Here is a 20690-nt window from a genome sequence, read left to right on the forward strand (position 1 = left end):
AGTCACAAGCCAGACACTAGCATGTGCAATTTTATACAAATGGAATCATCTGAGTGAGCACAGGAAGAGCTGAAGACTGTGTGAGAGGCCACCTATGGCAGATTTCTTCCAGGTCTGAGGGTTTCTTTGTCATTACTTTCTCCAGCCACACTGAGATGTTAGTTCAAGGGTTTTCTGGCATCTGCCTTGGCCCTGGGTAATGCATTCTGCACTGTCACCATCTCATAGACCTTGGGGTTCCTGGGACCTGATCAGCTCTGGGTTGCCATCTCTGCTCCTCAATGTCTTGGGCTCCTGACTTGTTCCTCCACCCCCCACCCCCAATGGTGACTGTCTGGCTCTTCCAGAGATGGATTCAGAGCAAAACCCTTTTGAGCCCCTGGGGTGTTATGCTCCCACATTTCCCTCACTGCAGCCCCTCCAGCACCTGCTTTAGTCTGGCCCTCAGTGGGGGTGGACTATATGAATGTCACCTTGTGGGGGACTGTCAGATGAAAGAGGGTTTTGATTATCCTTAGGGGGATCCTGGGGTGGAAACCTAGAGATTTCAGAGAGCCAGATTCCAGCTCAATATTAGGAAGAAACTTGAATTTAGGAAGAGCAGCTCAAAGCACAGTGGGCTGCTGTGTGGAGCAGTGAGCCGCCCGACACGGGGAATATACAAGCAGAAACCAGAACCACTCAGCAGCTGTCAGCAGGAAGCAAGGGTTGTTAAAGAAATTGCCATCTTCAAACCCAGCAGCCTCCGCCCTCCCCCACCTCTCTCACAGAACATATTGTCAAATGTACATAAATGCTGTTGTGATTCATAAGACAGAAGATTAGTCAAAAAGATTGAAAACTAATGTTACTACAAATTTGCAATCAATGGATACTAAAAATACAACTAGTGTTATATGGGGATTTGTAAAATTTTGTGACCTAAAATGGATTTCTCATTCTTGAAAAAATTGAGAGCTGTAGTTTTTACAATTTACAAAAGTAAGCCTTCCCGCCATGATCTGAAAATTTGCACCTCCACCTCCAATGCAGTGAGTGAAACTTACCCCTCAGGAGGTGATTGACATTATGAGGGCAGAGACCCCAAGAGTGAGGTGAGTGCCCTTACAAAAGAGGCCCCATAGGGCCATCTTGGCACAGTGAGAAGGTGTCATCCATAGCTCAGAAAATGAAATGGGCCCTTGGCAGGCGCATTGCATTCTCAGGTTCCTGGATCTTAGACTTCCCAGTCTCCAGAACCATGAGAAATAAATGTCTATGGTTTACAAGCCACCCCAGTTTCTGGTGTTTTGTTATTGCAGCTCAAATAGACTAAGACTCTTCTGGAACCATTCTTTTTTTAAAAAAAAAAAAAGACAAAAAAACACATTTTTTTCTTTAGAGAGAGAGAGAGAGATTTTTTAGTTTTCATTAGTTTTCAGCGGACACAACATCTTTGTTTGTATGTGGTGCTGAGGATCGAACCCAGGCCGCACGCATGCCAGGCGAGCATGCTACCACTTGAGCCACATCCCCAGCCCTGGAACCATTCTTGATTGGTTGATCTGAAATATAACATTGTTCCACAAAAGAGAAAAGGGAAATAAATAAGCTACTAATTACAATGAGATTTGTGTGTGCAATTCATCACTAAGCAATAGGTTGTTAAAAATATGTAAAAAGCATGGTCCCTGAAAAGAAGGAAATTGTGTCTAGCAGGTCCATTGTCACATATCTGTCCCTGACATTAAGACTTTCTTTTTCAATCCCTTTGGACAGGCCACTCCACTCGAGGGTCACTTGTCGTGTCCTGAACTTTAGACGTGGGCTATAGTGAAGCACGTCCCATGGCCGAGCAGCCTGCAGGAGGAGAAAACATGAAAACAGCAACTCGGCCCTTCAACTCCTCTGAAGAGCCGGAAGGAGCAGGCAGCAGCTCAGACCTGCAGCAAAAGTTCTAGAATCATGTTGGAGACATGGACAGCAATGGCATGTGGGAAAAAGAGCACACTAATGTCACAGGGCTTTTAATCGTATTTTTAAGGGTGAAATTATATCACTTGCCTCTTCAGGTGGCAGAAGGATCCTTGGGATGCAAGTGCAGGTGACCTGTACTGTGACTCCATTTGTCTCCATCAGAGACCGAGTCCTGGCCTCAAGTCCCCAGTGCACTGTTTTAACCATCTAACCTGGAATGAGGTATGGGGAGGCCAGGTGCAGCTCAAGAGAGAAAAACAGAAAAGAATACCACAGTATTTTTTAAAAATACTCAGTTCTTGGGGAGAATGCATCCTGCTCTGCAGGGCCGCATGGGGAAGCGTGTGGGGTGGGTGTGAGGCAGAGAGGAGGAGAGAGAAACTGGGCAGGAGCCCAAGTATGGTTTCCTAGACAAGGAGCAGGCGAAGCAGGGCGGGCAGGCTCAGGATTGGCAAGTTCAGATAATGCCTGCGGGCCCTGGGGCATCAGGGCTGCCCTGGCTTTCCAGCACCTGGCCCTGGGGTGACAGGGACCCGTCATCACAGCTCCAAGTGGGAGAGGCTGAAAAGAAGATGGCTGGGGATATGGAGTCAATGGGCCCCTAGTAAGGGGTTTGACTGGCCTTCAGTAGTGGCCTCGAGACTGGTCAAGACTACATTTATTAACTATGTCACACAGACCTTGAACCCTCGCAGGCCTTAGCCTCCTGGTGTCTTCCATGGGAGGATGAATGAGAAGGGCCTCACATTACCTTCAATTTTGAAGTCACTCACTTTCTGAGGTGATTCGCAGCATTGCCAACACACATTTCTTTCCAGCCTGGCACGCTGGACTCTCATTTAACGGTAACAGTAATTTTCAAAATATTGCCAGCATTGTCTTGGATGCAAACACACCGTGGAACAGATGGGCAGTGCAAAATTGCACTTCACACTGTATTTGAAGCCCTGGTGGACTCATCTTCCATCTCCACACTGTTCCCCCATAAAGTGCAGATTACAGCTCCAAAAACAGTGCCTCCGGCTTGCCTGGACCCTTCTCCCTTCAGCTCAGCCATGCTCCCTCCTCTGTGGAATGCACCGTAGTCTTCCAGGTGGGGAATCCCATGGTACATTCGTCCGTCCCTTCAGTTCACCTCCCACCCTTCAGCAGACGTCGCCTGACTTGTAGTGGCCACCAGGGAAGCCCTGAGATATGAGAGCGAGAAGGCACTGCCCGCGCCCCGGGGGATTCTCCTTCAGGTCTGGGAGCTACTTGTTCCATCAGACGCGTTATGGAAAATGAGAGAGGAAGAGAAACTCAAAAACATCACTACCACAATTGTCAACATGGCCTATAAGAATGACCACATAAATTGCCCCGAAAATAAAAATTGGTCAGAAAGTTTTGGCCTTCTCTTAAAACCCTGTGAAGGCCACGATGTGTGGCTCTTTCTGAGCCTGGTACCCTTGGGCTGCTGCAGCCCGTGGGATCATGCTGCTTAGACATGCTTTTCCCAGGAAGGTCTCTGCTCTGAACTCCCTGCGTTTCCTCCTGCCACCGATATTTTACCAAACCCATATTCATCAGCAAAGTCATGTTGGGGGAACAACGACTTAATTAAATTAAATTCTCAGACCTTAATCTTCATCCTAGTCTTCATTCCTCCAGCCTTCTTTTAAAAGTTCTTAAATTACAAAGTGTGTGTGTGTGTGTGTGTGTGTGTGTATACATTTGTTGCAACAACTGAAATAATAGATCACAAGGATTTACAAAGGCAAAGGTAATCATCTTTCCTGTCTCCCATCCCCAACCTTTCTCCTGAGGTAACCAATATTATTAGCACATCTTTCTCATAATTCACACAAATATATAAAAATGTAGAAGGCTTGTCTTTTATTTTTTAGAAAATTGGAATCTGTCATACCTATTGCTCTACAATTTACTTTTTTCACTTTAAAATGTGTCATGAAAATCTCTGCACACCCTTGTAAGGAACTTATCTACTTATCATCTTTATACATGTGCACATACAAAACACACATTGACATACACATGCACACACACACACACACACACATTCATTATCTATGTAGGGTTGCATTTGGCTGCACATAGTGGGCAGGATACTTGTATAAGCAAGACTAAAGTTCATTAACTTTCACTTAAATGAGGTCCAAAGGTGGGCTTCTCAGTGGTGGGCTGTCCAGGGCTTGTGGGGCAAATCCATGATTACCTGAGAACTAAGTTCCTTTTGTCCTGCTGCCTGCCTTTATTGTTATGCTGCCCCATGGTTCGTGGTGGCTGCCCAAGCAGTACCGTATGTCCATTTTCTAACAGAAAGAAGAGAGGCAAAGGAAGCACATTCCCTTTCTTTAGTGCTCATTCTTCAGGGTTGTATATGGCATTGCTGGTTATGTCTCATAGACCAACCTGTAGTCATCAGTGAAGGACAAGTCCCGGCATCTTTCTATTCCCCCAAAACAGTCATGTGCCAGGTAAAAATTATTGGTAGCCAAACTTGAGCACATGTCTGTCAGTTGCTGTGTCAGCAATTTCATATAAACAGGCTCCTAGGAGCACGGACATTGACGAGAGCACCTTGGGATTGCATGTGGAGTCCTCGTTAATGGGTTCTTTTGGAGTCTGGTGGTTTTCGCATCAGTGTTTTTTCACCACATTGAAATGTGATGAACTCGAGGGTCACTCAGACCCACCTTTAGCCACACTTGACCACTCAGTTAAGACAACGCCTCATCAGAGCCCTGTGGAGTGAGCTTGCGATTCCTGGGCCCCACTCAGCTTTGGGATCTCCCTCTGCCATGGCATGGTGGGCACTGGCCTGAGTCAGGACCCCTGAATCTCGGCTCAGCCTTGAGCTGGCTGCATGGGCTTGGAGAAAGCCTGTCCCCTGCTCCCATGGTTGGCATCCCCACTCCAGGGTTTAGCCGACCTTTCCCGACTCATGTGACAGAGTACAGCTATGAGAAGGACCAGTGCCATGGGGTGCCTGCTGAGCAGGGTGCCTGCCACTCTCTGGAGCTCGCTGCTGGTTCTCATCCTCCTGAAGCCTTTGTGGATGCTTTAGCTTCCTAAACAGCTCTTGCTGTCCCTGTCTGGACACTCAGTGACAACAGTGGCAGCAACATTAAGAACAAGAGTTGTTATTAGTGAAGCGCTATTTGGTAATGCTAATCTCAAGAGCTGACTTATTCTAGAATTAATAATGAGATTTAGTTTGTAGGATTGAAACACACTATGTCAATGTATTCCAGGGATTAGGAATAGGCTGCTAATGTCCCATGGGCAGAGAAAGTGGGGAGAGGTCCTGCAGTCACAAGAGTGACAGGCTGCCATTGATGCCTGGTAAACATTCGTTCTCATTCCCAGGAAGAGACTCGGGGTTGGCCCCTGTGGAGTGGAGGGTCCTCTTGAGACTGAGTGCCATGCTGTCTTGGCTGGCAGGACCTGTCCTCCTGTTAACACAGTGAGCCACAAGGAAGGTGACCTCCAGAAAGCAGAGGCAGAGGAATGTGAGGCTTGGTGGACTCCAGGGGAGGCCTCTGGGATGGGCTTCTCTTGCAGACAAAGCAGGACAAGGAGGATGGGCTAAGGTGGTCTCTAAGGTGAATTGTGCTTGGGAAGCTCCAGTGTCCTTAGCTCAGGACAGTCCACCTCCGTCTGAGGTCTGAGTCACATCCACAAACACACTATTTGTGGAGCACTGTCACTTCTCCCACCTGGCCCCTTCTCCCACCTGGCGCTTTGCAAGAAGCCCAGAGTTGTAGGCTGGGTAAGCAGTGACGTTCGCCAGACACATCCTGTGTGCAGAGCCTGGTGCTGAGCAACCGCGGAGATGGCCTCACTGATCATCACTGCAGCCCTGGGAGGTAAGCACTGTGGTTTTGGAGATGTGTAAGACGAGACTCAGAGGAGAAAATTATGAGATATGCAGACACACCAGTGAAAATGCTAGGATTAAAGAGAATACATTGGTGCAACGGGAGGAAGCTATTCTGAAGGAATGGATCTGCACCTGTCCAAAGGGATTGGAAGTCACAGGAAAGAATGCACTTGGGCAATTCGGTGTTTGTTTTGGTTTCTGGCTGGTTTTTCTTTTCCTGTGCTGCAGGCTCTGAGTTTCCCTTCCCTTGGGTTTTCTGATTTCCTACTTTAACAGTTTTGTAGCCCAGATACATACACTTAGCACCTGAGCTTCACACAGGGTGTCTGAGCCTGGAGCTTCCCTCTCCATGTCACCTTGGCAAGGATTCCCACCTGGCTGTCCCCAAGCATAGCATGATCACACCCGAGCTCACCTTTGTCCCACCTCCTCCCCCTAGCTTCTGGGTTCACCTGTGCTCTGTCTCCCAGGCCCCAAGTGCAGGGCCAACTTCAGCCTCCCTTCCCTGGCCCCTCCCCATCCCCTGCACAGTCAGTCACCCAGTTCTGTGGGTTGTGTGAATATTTCTATGCCCTCCCTCCTCCTCTGCAACCTTCCAGCACTACTCTGCTCAAGTCCCCACCTGCCACCACCTGGACCTCCACAATCATCTCCTCTGGCCTCCCTCTAAGCACCAAGAGGCCACTTAGTGAGAAAAACCTTTCTCACTGGACAAATTCAGCTTGGAAGCAGGTACTGAAACAGACCTTTGAGTTCCTGTTCCAGGGGAACCTGGTAAGGGAGCAAAGGAAGCAGACAGGGAAGGAGCCAGGAAGACTCAAGCAGTTCCAGGCTGTCTCAAGCCCCGTCCTGCAGGAAACTCTGGATATAAAGGAAGGCCTGGAGAGTTTGTCCCCCCTCAGCTGAGGAAGCTGAGTTTTCAAACTCCTGCATCTGTGCTTGCCTAAGATCCACCTGGGGACACCGACCAGCCCCCTGCTTCCTGCTGTTCCACTCCAGCTACCCAAAAGCAGAGGGTGCACATGCCTGTCAATAAGAGCAAAAGCACAAAGCACCTGAAATCAGAGGGGGGCTCCTAGAAATAGGACTGCGGGCCCCAGGGGGTCTGGGTGAGCACCAGAAGATCTGCTCTAGAATTTTTCCAGGTTAAAAGATTTCTATCTTCTTCTGAGAACTGATACTTTTTGGAGCACCTTCTATATTCACAACCATTCTGCCAGTCGGTATTATTGTCCTTATATTATTGGAATGGGACAAAAATAGTGTCAACTTAGAATTTCTCAGATAGGAGGAATATTCTTTAATTAAGTAATATACTAAGCACTTAGCTCTCCAAAGAACAAAGGTTACTTAAGTCACTATGGAAAATAAGACAAATGTGCTTATTTATTCATGAGAGGGGGAACAGAAACACAGGAAGAATGGAGAGGGAATCCAGGCCACGGGGAAGGTGCCACTGCACAGTCCCCAGAGATGGGACAACCCAGAGACTTGACCCAGAAAAGTCAGCCCTTCTAATGATCACACAAGAAGGGACCTGGCAAAGCAGGGGAAACAGGGATGGCGCCAACAGAAATCCAGGTTTCCCTAAGGTCAGCTGCAGCTCAGAACCACTGGTGACCCTTTATTTTGAGGGACTGCTACATTGTGACAAGTGACTTTTCCAGCACTTTCCTTCTCACTCCTGAACAGAGGTGATGTGATGCCTGGGTGCTCAACTCTCCTGCTCCCCAATCCATCCCCAATCCCTGCTTTTCTCTGTCCCCCTTGCGATTTCTCAGCACAAGCCAAACCCTATGCAAAGCAACCCACCTCTCCCCCAGGAGGTGTCCATAGCTGCCCTGATGTGGGGTCTCCCTCATCACAGTGAATAAACTTTGTTTAATTTTGGGTTCGCTTCTGACAGCCTGTGTCTAAGGGTCTCCTTAGACTTCCCATAGCAGCACAGTCAGGGGCTCACAGTGTCACGCGTCCAGTGACCAAACGTCTGTTGTGACGTGTCCTCCCTCCCTCCTAGCCACTTCCTGTCTTTGTGTTCGTGGGGTTTGTGGAGGGAGGAGCCTCACCCCACAATCTGCATGACATGGTAGGGCTCATGACAGGGTGAGGATCCCAGAGATCATGGTGACGAGGGACAGAAGCTGCTCTGGGAAACCCCGTGCTTCTAGTGTGGATTTGCACTTCCATGGAACGCATGGCTGTGAACGGGGTGGGAGTCCACCGATCTTACTGCGGAGACCCTGCTACTTGTCTCCCAGTGTTCATGTCTTCATCCTCTTTCGGCCCCCTCCCTGGGTTTCACTGGATCCACGGCCAATTGGTACATTCTGAGTCTTCCTTGTGCCTGAGGAGGGTCCTGCCTGATCCTGGGAGCAGGTGCTATCATTCCCTGTGGAAGGCGTCAAAGTGGAGTCTCAGAGAGATTGTAAGGAAACCTGGGCTCAGGAGGGTTAGATAATTCCCTAGGGCCCCACTGGGTAGGTGGCCATCTGACTCAGGAGGCCACGTTTCTGCCCCCAATGCACACGCTGAAGCCACTGGCTGCACTGATGTCTGCCTCCGAGTGCCACATCTTCTTCGTTCTCCTTCATGGGCAGCTGTCACTGCCCCATTGGACCCTGAGGACATGGACAGAAGAGCAGCCTGGCAGGTGCTCTCCCAGTTACCAATGTCAAATAAGGACTGCAGCCCTGCCCTTCCCCAAGCACTGTCATGATCACATTGGTTGAAGCCCAAAGATGCAGATAATGGGGTCCCCAACTAGCAGAGGAGCTCGGGGTACAGAGAAGCCAAGTGATTTTCCATAGGTCTCAGAGCCAGATGGTGGTAAAGGCACAATGCCACCCCAAACTTCTGACTGCATCCTCAGACATGGTCATGGCCCAAGGGACAACACTGTGGGCAACAAAATCCCATGCTGATAAAGGCTGGGGATGGGCATCTCCCTTCATGGTTGCCATGAAACACCTTCTGGATCAAGGAAGTGTCTCTGGCTAAGCAAGTACTAATTCCCAGGAGTGGGAATGGGCTGCCATTGTATGTAGGTGCATGTGTGTGGAGAGGGGTGTGCCTTTAAGAGACAAGGGGCATGTAGAGTAGGGGAAGGCAGAGACATGTAGAGGAGAGAGATGACAGAGAGGACCAGCCTGTCAACATGGGCTCAGGGCAGAGCTGGAGACATCCACCTCACGGGCTGCAGCATATGTATATGTGTGTGTGTGTGTATGTGTGTGTGTGCGTGCGCGCGCGCATGTGTGTATGTCTGTGAGTGTGGTTTGGGGCCAGAGGGAGTAGAGGGGAGTTTATGCTCAAGTCTCATTAGACTTCTAGGCACTGGAGTGAAATGCATTCATGTCTGAGAATGACGCGTTTCCTTGTTTCTCTGACCCTGGCCAGAGACGGCGCTGTGTGAATGCAGCCTGTGTGTCAACCTTTGGAGCATTTACTCTCCCAGACACATTCACATATAAAGAAAGGAAAATCTGAAAGATGTACTAATTTCAAAAACAGCTTCGAATAATATCAATCTTTTTGCATCTGAAAACAAACCTACAGCTGGATCAATCATGGAGAAAATTTGCTAAAATATATGTAATAAAACTGAGTACCGGGGTTGGGGTTGAGGCTCAGTGGTAGAGCGCTTGCCTAGCATGTGTGAGGCACTGGGTTCGATTCTCAGCACCGCATATCAATAAATAAAATAAAGGCCCATTGACAACTAAAAAATATGTATATTAGAAAAAGCCAAACTGAGTGCTTATGGGACATGACAAGTAGGTCCCTGGATGGGCAAAGGAGGAAGGAGGCCTATCCTGAGGACAGATGAGGCCTCTGCCCTGCACCTTGGTGTTCTTCTGCCTGAAGGGTTCCAAGAGCCCACATTCGGTCTCCACAGATTTGACCCAAGCCATCTTGAACACAGCTTCCACTCCCCTTGGACCAAAGGTCTATGTGTGGAAGAGTAGAAATCCGTGCTCCCTCCTCCTCCTGGGCATCCCACCTGTGAGAAAACCCATGGGCAGCCCATCAGGTCCAACTCCTCCGTGTCCATCACGGGCCCAACTTCTCCTGCAGCCTCATCCTATGCTAATTCCTCTCACATGAACTCTCGGCTCTTTTGTAAGTCAGCTATCCACATGGCATCAGGGCTTGCGAAGACTGGGATGTGAAATGAGAACACAGCCCATCACCCAGCCCCAGTGCTATGTGTATTCCATGAGAAACACGGTGTGGGTGTCGCCTGAGAGTACAAGATAATTTTTAAATCTCTGTATTCACAGACCTGGGTACTTAGTCTCACCTCTGAAATTAGCTGCTAAGTGTGATAGAAGCTAGCTAGCTAGTTTTGCAGCATAAGGGCTGAGATCTTACCTTATTATGTCAATCATTAGATAATTTTAGTAGATATATTAACAACAGTTAAACAGAAATTTGGGGTAATTAATGGATAAATGAGAAATAACCTATGGGAAAAAAGTTTCCATTTTCTGAGCTTTCTTTTCCTAAACACCTTCAGTTCTCTTTAACAATTAATATTCAGAGTTTCCTCTAGCCCCCCCGACAGACATTTATGCTGATTTACTATTTATATTCAATAAAATATATCCACTCGAAAACCTGGCAAATAAAATGGCACCATCTTCATTCCCTCACTCCATTCATCCAACAGATGCTTATTGAACACCTAATATGTCCAAGGTTCTGTGCTGGGTCCTTGGGGAAATGCAGAAGTAATGACCCTACTTTCATAAAGCTTAAAATTTGGAGAAGGACAGAAATTAAGACCTGCACACAAATAGCAACAATCTAAAATTAAAGGTGACCCAGAGAGATACCGAAAAGGAATATGATAATTCAGAAGAGGGAGCAATTTCTTCCATGTGAGTCATCCAATTACGCTTAATCTCCTTTGGATTTCTCTGCACTTAACCCACTCGGGGCCAGTGCTGTGTTTGGTTCTGTGGAGCCATAAGGAAAAAAGCCAAGGATAAGGGAGAGGAGGCCTCCGGCTACCTGCTCTTGCTCAGAGTGGCCCCTCCTACTTGCCACACCCCAGAGCTTGTTCCACTGCTCAGCTGGTGGCCACTGGGACATGACTGGCTGCCTTCTCCATGAAGCTGTCTTTGCGGGTTTCTCCTGGTTCAATCTGCACGGCTTTCTGAGTTGCATGGGTTTTAACCTTGCTGGAGTCAGACCTCCAGGGAGGGGAAAGCTTCCTTGCCTCTCAGAAGAAACAGCTCTCCAAGATTCACAAAATACCGCCTCATCCATGGCGCCTCTCATTTCCTTAGTTTGTAATACACTAAATATAGTCAAATGAGCCTGGGAGAACCCATGAGGTATGGATGGCTCCTTTATAATGAAAACACGTGATCTAGACCTAGCCATGATTTCCCCTCTGCTGCTGGGAGTAGCCATCCTAGTGGACTCCAAGGATGCTTGATCAGGGGACAGAACCCAAAGCAGGGCCATTTATTGACTCACGTGCACTTTCTTGAGATACAGATTTTAACATCTTGCCAAGACCCCAGGAGATGGAGTGAACTTGTGATCCAAGAAGCACAGATCAAACGATGCTTCACGCAGGGCAAAGCTGAAATGCTGATTGCCAGGGTGAATGGAGGAGGGAGGACGGGGAGGCCTCAGCGAGTGGGCATGGTGGAATCCATGTACCACATTCTCTGTAGGTCAGGACTGACGTAGGAGAGGTCCTTCAAAGCTCTGCAGAGAGCAATGGGGATGATAGGATCCTACAACAATAGAGATCTAGAGGCTGCACGGAGCCCCCAGAAACAGGGTTGCTACTGTCAGGCCAGAGGATCTGGCATACTGGGGCTGTAGGATGGCTAATGGAGTCTAATATCCTTAAGGCAAAACAGATGGGCCAGAGGTAGGGGGAATACTCGGCTTACCTGAGCAGAAGAAGTCTAGGTTGAGGGACCACAGGTAGAAGCTGAAAGTGACTCCTTTATCTGACCAACTTCCCTGTCCTAGTTTCCCCATCAGAAAAGAAGCCCAGCAGAGCCCTGGGGATTGAGCACCCTCAGGTGCATAGACAGGTAGGTCCATGCAGGGTGGGCTGTTGACACACTGCCCAGATCCTATTCCCAGGAGGAACTTGCAGTCAGGGGCCGGGAGTACGGTCAGCATAGAGCCTTCAGTCTTTACTTGTTTGCCTCTTTGGGGTGTGACAGAGCTGTCTGACCCAAGACCACATGTATTCTGGGGCAGTGGGTGACGGTGTGAGGTGATGATAACCCAGCACGCTTGTCCTGTGGCTCCCCTGTAGCTTTCCCACATCTTTATCCTTCTTGCTAACTAACCTCCTTCATCATCCTTATTTGAGAGTTCTTTGACTCCTATTGATATGATAATGACCAAGATCAGACACCTGTCAGGACACCTGTACATAGATGATGTGGGGAGGCCCATTTCAAGGTTCTGTTTTATGTAGCAGTAAAGGACAAAAGCCCATAAAACCCAGGTGACAAATATAAACACAGGCTTGTTATCTGTATTCTGCTCTGTGTTTCCTGGAACATTTTCCCTGCAATCTCATCAGCTCATACATGGGCATTTTTATTCTCCTCCCAAGCGTTCGGCTGCCCGTCTTTGATGTCACCCACTGAATATGGCACTGACTGGCCACCATCAATCATCCTGGAGTGGATCTCTTTTCAACACTGTGGATCTTGCCAGTCTCAAGAAAGCATTTGTTCTCTGGGGGCTTCCAAAAATATTGACAGTTCTTGGATGAGATTCAACACTAATTTGGGGGACTTTCTCTTTTTCTTTTCCATGGTGACAGCTTTCCTGACAGCATGAGGCTGAGCATTTCTGCTGTTTAAATGGTGATTTTTCTTTTCCTTTTTTTTTTTAAGAGGACGATGATCTCATCTCTGAAGCACTGTCTGGGTGGCGTGAGAGTCACAGGCAGCTCATATGCCATGCTGCATAATGAGCTCTCCAGAGGACGATGGCCCTCAGATTGCTAGCACGACGGTGGTCTTGGGGTCAGACTCCTTGGCCAGCCACAGCATCTGCATTCTTGCACGTGGGGCACCTTTGATTCTAAAAATGGCACTTCTGGCATTTTCTTTGCCAGCTGGCCTTCAGAAGTTCCTCTCCACGGAGATTATGTTCATGGCACATGCATGCTTCTCGAGGTCCATTAAACATGCCACTCTTCAGACGTGCCCTCTACTGTGCTGTCTTGACCTCTGCTGTTCCCTCCTCCTGGAACGCCTGCTCCCCATTGCACATGTTCACTTTCTGCTTATCTTACCACTGCCATCGTCTCCATGAAGTCTTTCCTTAGTCTCTCATGCTGGAGTTACTATTTCCCCTATCTGAACACCCATAACATCGTGCTTCTACGATAACTCAGAAACAATACTTGTGTAGCATTTCACGGCTTTCAGAGCACTTTGCACACACATTATTTAATCCTTAAATAAAATATGATATTACCCTCCTAGTTCGTTGCAAGGATCAGCTGCTGTGCATCACTGGTAATACCCACTCAACATTCCCAATTCTCTTGGCACATGATAGTGTCACATTTCCTTGCCCCTGTAGATATGGGTGCAGCTATGTGACTGATATATCATATTCAGGTTAAAGCTCTAAGAGCCAGTGTGCAGCTGGCCCCTGATTTTCTTCCATAAGGACCAATTACAGGATTGTGGCTACTTTGGCAACTTGGATCCTTGCTAGGTGGTGGGTAAGGGCTGTTCTTGCCTGGAGGTATTTGCAGGCTAGTGCAGGATTGCTAGTACCTGGGCCAGTGCATTACTAGTACTAGGTACACTACTGGGATGAAATGAAACAATTGCTATATTGGAAATATTTTCAAAATAATGTAGGTATGTGGGAAAAATACCATGGATTTGCCTGGAAAGTCTCATGGAAGTATTTATCTTGGAATGGATAGTTGAAGGATGAAGGTAGGGCTGGGTTGTTTAGAGAGAGGGAAGGCCATGTGAAAGGTCTTCCCAGAGTTAGAGTGTGAGATGACGAGACAGTGCCAATGAAAGACCTCCCAGAGGGACCCAATGAAGGATGACACTGCTATCATTGTAAAAGTTTGTCTTTATTATCCTATGCACAGAGTGGGATTCTGAGAAAATGATTGCTCCATCCTTCCTCCAACATGGAGCTCTGTATGGTTTTAGAGGAAAAGGATGAAGACCATTTTGCACTCTCCATAAATATTGTACAAGAAGACTTGGCCTTCTTTCTCCTCTTCTCTTAAAAGTGGTGGTACCCGGATCCTTAAATAATAGCCTGAGTTAAAAATGTCCATGGTTCCTCGCTACTTGAGGAGGAAGTTCAAGCTCCCACGGAGACCTTCAAGGGCATTCACCATCTGTCCTCAAGTTGTCTTTCCAACATTAGGGCTGTACTGTGTTCATACAGAACCACGTGTCCCATGCTTTCAGTCCTCAGATCCTCTGCCTATCATTTTCTCTACTTTGAAGCCTTTTGTTTCCCTTTGGTACCAAGAAAATTCAGATCCATAGTTCAGGACTAATTATCTCCTGGGTGAGGTCAAATCTTCCCCAACTCCCCACCCTTTCTTCCAAACAGCAGACCCTGCTTTATTGTTTTCTATATTTGTATTAAAGTTCGGTTTTCTCCCTTTGATTTTTGGTAGTTTTAATATATGTGCTTAACTACAATTTTTTTTTTCTCAATTATCCTGCCTGAGAGTGTGGAGATTCTCAAATCCTTAATATTTTTTCTTAGACATAAAGAATTCCCAAACATTATCTCTTTTAATATAATTTCTGCCCCATTCTTGACCTCCTAAACTTGTGAGGTTTCACTAGCCTCTCTTCTGTGTTTATCTGGATTTTTTCCTCCTCTTGCCTTGTTCTTGATATCTTTCAATTTACAAATTCCTCTTTCAGCTTGGCTTATTTCACTGTTAAAAAAAAAATCCATTGTGTTTTTAAATTTAGTTACCGCATTTTTCAGTTCTAAAATTCAACTCTTCAATGGTTTCTGATTCACTGACAAAATTCTGAATCCTTTATCTTTTAGAATATATTGTGCATATTTATTTTAAAATATGAAATTAGCAACTCTTTTTCATATTTTCCATGTTTTGGTTTCAGTTGCCTGTTTTGCTTTCCATTTATATCAACTCATCTTTTCATATGTCTGTATTGCAGTTTAGACATGACGTGTCCCCCAAAGGCTCATGTGGGAGACAAAGCAAGAAAGTTTAAAGGTAAAATGATTGGTAATTAAAACCTGAACCTAATGAGTGCATTCATCTGGTTGAATGGATTAGCTGGGTGGTAACTGTTGGCAAGTAGTATGTGGCTGGAGGAGGTAGGTCATTGGGGGACGTGTCTTTGGGGTTTATATTTTGTCCATGGCGCCTCTCTCTCTCTCTCTCTCTCTCTCTCTCTCTCTCTCTCTTTCCTGGTGCCATGTCCTGACTTACTTTTCTCCATCAGCTCCTTCTGCAATGATGTCCTTCCTTGTCTCTGGCCCTGCAGAATGGAGTTGTTCACCTGTGGTTTGAGACCTCTGAAACAATGAGCCTCAAATAAACTTTTCCCCTTCTAATTGTTCTTGTCAGGTCCTTTGGTCACAGCCTCAAAAAAGCTGATTAAAACAGAAATTTGTTCCAAGAAGTGGGGTCCTTGCTGTGACTAACCTGAGCAGGTAGTTCAGAAGCTTTGGGAGCTTTTTCGAGTTTGTGGGAAGAATTTTGGAAAGGTTAGCAAGGCAAGCTGAAAAAGCTTCAGATTTTTGTAAACGGATCTTAATGGGCAATTCTGGCGGGGGCTCAGAGGACCAGAATGCCAATGGGACTGAGAACAGTAAACACTGGAGTCATGAAGAGTCAGAGGAGGAGGAGGACTCTGCTGGAAACTGGACTAGAGGCCATTCATGTTACGTTCTAAGAAGTTGTTTATATTTTTCCCAGGACATAAGACTTTCTGTAAGGCTGAATTTAAAGTTGATGAACTTCTTAATCAGCCAGAAGAAATTTCTAGGCAGCATAGTATTCAGGAAGTACCATGGATATTGCTGGCAGCTTTTAGCCAAGTTTATTGTGATAATCAGGAGCAGAAAGCAGAGCTAAAATATTTTAAAAACTCGCAGCTTGTTTGGAAATCTGAGCAGGACTTGGGCTAAGGAAGGTGTGGTTATTGAAAATACTTCAGCTACTAAGGACATGCTAAAGACTTTGCCTAGAAACAATAAGAAAAATGGCTTGAGGGCATCTCAGGAATTGGCAAGACCATACCCATCTCTGGCTTAAAGGAGCAAAAGTAAGAATTCCTTTGAGGAGAGACCAGTGGGGTACCCTGCTTGTACAGGGCAGCCTAGGAAGGTTTTATTTTGCCATGGTCAGCCACACAGGCACTCAGAGGATGCTGCCATTAAGGTCTCTGGAGGCTTGGCAACTGTTCAAGATGGTGGCAAGCCTTGGAAGCAACCACGTGGTGCTGGCTCTGCGGGAATGCAGGGTGCTGGAGTTAGGTGGTCATGGAGGCTTCCACTGAGATTTCAAAGGAAGGCCAGGGAGTCCAGGGAAGGTGCAGCAGGGTCAGAGTACTTACTGGCTGCTCCTGATTCACAGGGCAAATGTGAGGAGGAAGGTAAAACTGTACTATAGACCCACGAGATGAAGAAATGCCAAAAATGTGGGATATCTGCTGAGAAAAGCTGTAGGAATTGAGCAGATACAAGCTGAGAGAGGCCAGGAGGGTTGAAAACAGCAAGCCCAGAGGAGTGGAGCTACACAAGCCCTTTGGAGAGTTGTCACAGTGCCACGTGCTCCAGATGCCAAACAGGTTACTATGGGACTTGTTTGCCCAGCTGGATGTCAGCATTGCTTTGTCCCCATCCCTTATTTCTATGCCCCTATATATTCCCTTTGGAATGGAGATATTTACTCTGTACCTTTATATATGGGTCACTTGTAAACTGCTCTTGCCTTTAACAGGAGTTCACACTGAGAATTTACCTTGAGTCTCAGAAGAGACTTTGGACTTGGACTTTGGGGTAATACTTGAACTGTTGAGGCTATGGGGACTCTTAGAAAAGAACTAAATTCATTTTGCTTTGTGAGGTGGACATGAGCTACTTTTAGGGGGCAGGGGTGGAATGTTATGGTTTTAGACCTGAGGTGTCCCCCCAAGGCTCATGTTCTGGCACACAGGCAAGAGAGCAGTTTCTACAGGGAACACTCGCCTGCCCTTGTGGCCACGTAGATGAGACAGAGAGAGCCAGAAAGTTTAGAGGTGAAATGATTGGTGATTAAAAGTTCAATCAGTGCATTAGTCCCCCATTGAGGATCAACTGGTGGTGACTATAGGCAGGTAGGTGTGGCTGGAGGAGGTGGGCCACTGGAGGGTTGATTTGGGGTTATATTTTGTCCATGGTGAGGGCAGCCCTGTCTGTTTCCTGGTGTCCTGTTCTGACCAGCTTTCCTCTGCCATACTCTTTAGCCGTGCTGTCCTGCCTTACCTCAGACTCTGAGAAATGGAGTCATCCACTTATGGACTGATACCTTTGATACCGTGATCCCCCAAATAAGCTTTTTCTGCTCTAATTTTCCTTGTCAGGTGTTTTGGTCACATCAGAGTAAATGCTGACTAAAACAGCCGGGTTATTTGATGTTGAGTTCCGTACACTGTATATGAAAAGCAGGCAGAGTGGACAATAGGCATTGCATAACCATGATCCCTGAGAGAGAAGAAACACCGGATAAGCCTCATGATTGTTCCAGTTTTCTGCCTAAAGGATATTTTTAAAAATTGGTTGAGAGAGAAGAAGTCCAGACAGAGCAAAGTTCTGGTGAGTTGATGAGAGCCAGAGGTCAAAGGTAGGAGCTGTTGGAGGCTGAAGTTTGTGAGGCTGGATACAAGAGAGAAGGGAGTGCACTACAGAGTCAGGAGCTGCTCAGATATGCATGGGGCGCTGTTTAGATCAGCATTTTGTTGTTGTTGTTGTTGTTGCTGTGACCAAAAACTATTAGAGGAGAAAAAAGTTTACTTGGGGCTCATGGTTTAAGAGTTCTCAGTCCATAGAGAGCTGGTTCCATTCCTTGGGCTTTGAGGTGAGGTGAACATCATGGTAGATGAGTGTGGTGGAGGGAAAGAGCTTAAGACATTACACCAGAAAGCAAGAGAGAAGTCTGCTCAACAAGGGCAAAATACATACCCGTGCCCTATCTGCCTACAGTTACCATTTAGTTAATCTCCATCAGAGGATTAATTCACTGATCAAGTTAAACCTCATAGCCCACCATTTCACCTCTGAACCTTCTTGCCTTATCTCAAACAAGAGCTTTTGGGAATTCATATCTAAGCCATAACAGGTACTCTTAAATATTTGAGGAAATATTAATATGTGTATGCAAAGAAAGAGCATCTACTAAGCCCAGTAGAAACTAACTACAGAGGAACTGTGACCAAGGGAGATTCTGGAGGCTGCACAGTTCTGGGGACATAGGAGTTCCAACATGCTGGTGGAACTTTAAGGAACCACTGGATTACTCCTCTGACACCCCAAAGGCCCTTTTGGAATTGAACTCTCTACTGTGATTATTTGATGCTTATGTCACCTTTGCCTGTTGGGATTGGAGGAAAGTTAACCTGTCTTTGGCTCTGGGGTCTTTATCTTGGGAAGGAGGCAAGACAGTAAAACATCATGTCCTAAAATACTCCCTTTCTGTTTCCAAGAACCTTACCATGTTATCTTGAAGGACACTGACTCTCTCTGTCTCATCTACGTGGCAACAAGGGCAGGCGAGTGTTACCTAAAGAAACTGCTCTCGTGCCTGTGTGCCAGAACAACCACCCCTTGAAATGCTCATCAGACAGGAACAAAGCAAACTAATGAAGTTGCTGGGTCTATAACCTAATTTATAAAACATCTCCCTGAGGTCACTGGTGTGGAAGTGAATGCACTCTGGAGAGAATAATTGCTGCTCATCCAGCTAGATGCCACTGGACAGGTGTCGTGAGGGACAGAGGTGCTAGAACTTGGAGGGACAAAGGTGCTATATGTGTAGCCAATGTCACTGGCCTTTCTGGAGTAGCACCATGAAACATGGAGTACTATCTGGTGAAAGACCACAATGATTATAAGCTATAGTGGGGTTCATTGTGACATATTTGTGTATGCACACAACAATTTGGTCCAAAATTGATTCCCCAGATCTTCTCCTTTCCCTCCCCTCCTCCTTTCTCTACTTTAGGGACATAATGCATTTCAATGTTTACAGCAGCACAAATTACAATAGCCAAGTTATGGAACCATCAACAGGTGAATGGATAAAGATAATGAGTTCTACTAATGGAGTTCTACTAAGCCACAAAGAAGAATTAAATGATGTCATTTGCTGGTAAATGGATGGAACTGAAGAGCATCATGTGAAATTAGGTAACCCAAACTCAGAGAGTCAAGGGTTGAATGTTTTCTCTCATATTTGGAACCTAGAGAGAAAAAAATTGAAAATAAAACAAAATGTGGGGGGATCTCATGCAAATAGAAAGCAGATCAGTAAGGTTGGGAATCAAGAGGGAGGGAAGAACAGGGGAATAACATTGACCAAATTATGTTGTATGTATACATGAATATACCACAATGAATTCCACTTCTATGTATATTATAATGCACCAATAAATATATATGTAAATAAACAGAAGGAAGACCAACATATTTTTAAAAAATCACTGCAAGGTAATAACTATACAAAAATACAATGTTGCATCCTGACTTTGAAGTCTAACATTTTAACAGAACTCTTTTATGTAACATTAAATGTTTCTAAAAGTAATTCTTGACGTCTATAATTTACTTAATCATTCCTCCACTGGATATTAGATGATTAAGAAGATTTCAGTATTATAAGTAGGACACATAAGACATTTTTATGTGATTATTTACTAAGGTTAGAACTTAGAATTTTGAGATCATAGCACATAAACAAACTCAATATTCTCCCTGCAGCTTTAAAAATACTCTTTCCAAAAAATGTTGCCTCAGTTCAGACTTCAGACAGCAACAGGTATGAAGAGCCCAGAGAAGATGGATTTTGAAGGGGAAATCAAAGGCACATGGGGCTTTCCCTGTCCTCAGAGAATGACATCATTTCTTGATGTCCCTGCCAAAAACAAGTCTCTGTTGGGTGGACTGTGAAGCGTGACTGCTTTTTAAGCCAAGGAAAGGCTGTCTGAAAATGGGATTTTACATTTTTTTTTTTCAAGTGAGTGGGAGGCCAGCTGGCTCCAGATCTGAGCTTAGAGAAAAATGTGAACTGAGCTACAATTTTATTTTTTAAAATGGGAGATTCACATGAGGATTTTCTTTTTACATCTAAAACCTTCAGCAGTGGAATTGGAATGCATTTAAGCACTCGAAGACAGTTTCCAAACTGGGTTTAGATCTTGACTCATTAGCTGGGTGATCCTGAAAGTTGCACTTAACCTCTGTAATTGAGTTTCCTTCATGCACAAGGAGGTTAATAACACCCTCCTCTGAGTGTGGGGAAGGATTTGAAATAGTATTTCTCACCCAGGCCTGAATTCCAGGCTCCACCTGCAAACACCTCTCCTTGGAGATCCCAGAAGCATTTGAAACACACCTGAGACCAAATTCCTCACTTTCCACTACCCCAGACGAGGAGGCCCACCCACCTTCAAGACCTCCAATCTTGCTCTTCTGGCTTCTCAACACTTCAATCCACTCTTGATTTCTCTCTCTCTCTCTCTCTCTCTCTCTCTCTCTCTCTCTCTCTCTCTCACACACACACACACACACACACACACACACACACACACTGCATCTGCAAATCCTGAGTGTCTCTCCTCAAAGTACA

The sequence above is a fragment of the Marmota marmota genome, unplaced genomic scaffold (genome assembly GCF_001458135.2).
Source record: "Marmota marmota marmota unplaced genomic scaffold, marMar, whole genome shotgun sequence".
NCBI lineage: Eukaryota > Metazoa > Chordata > Mammalia > Rodentia > Sciuridae > Marmota > Marmota marmota.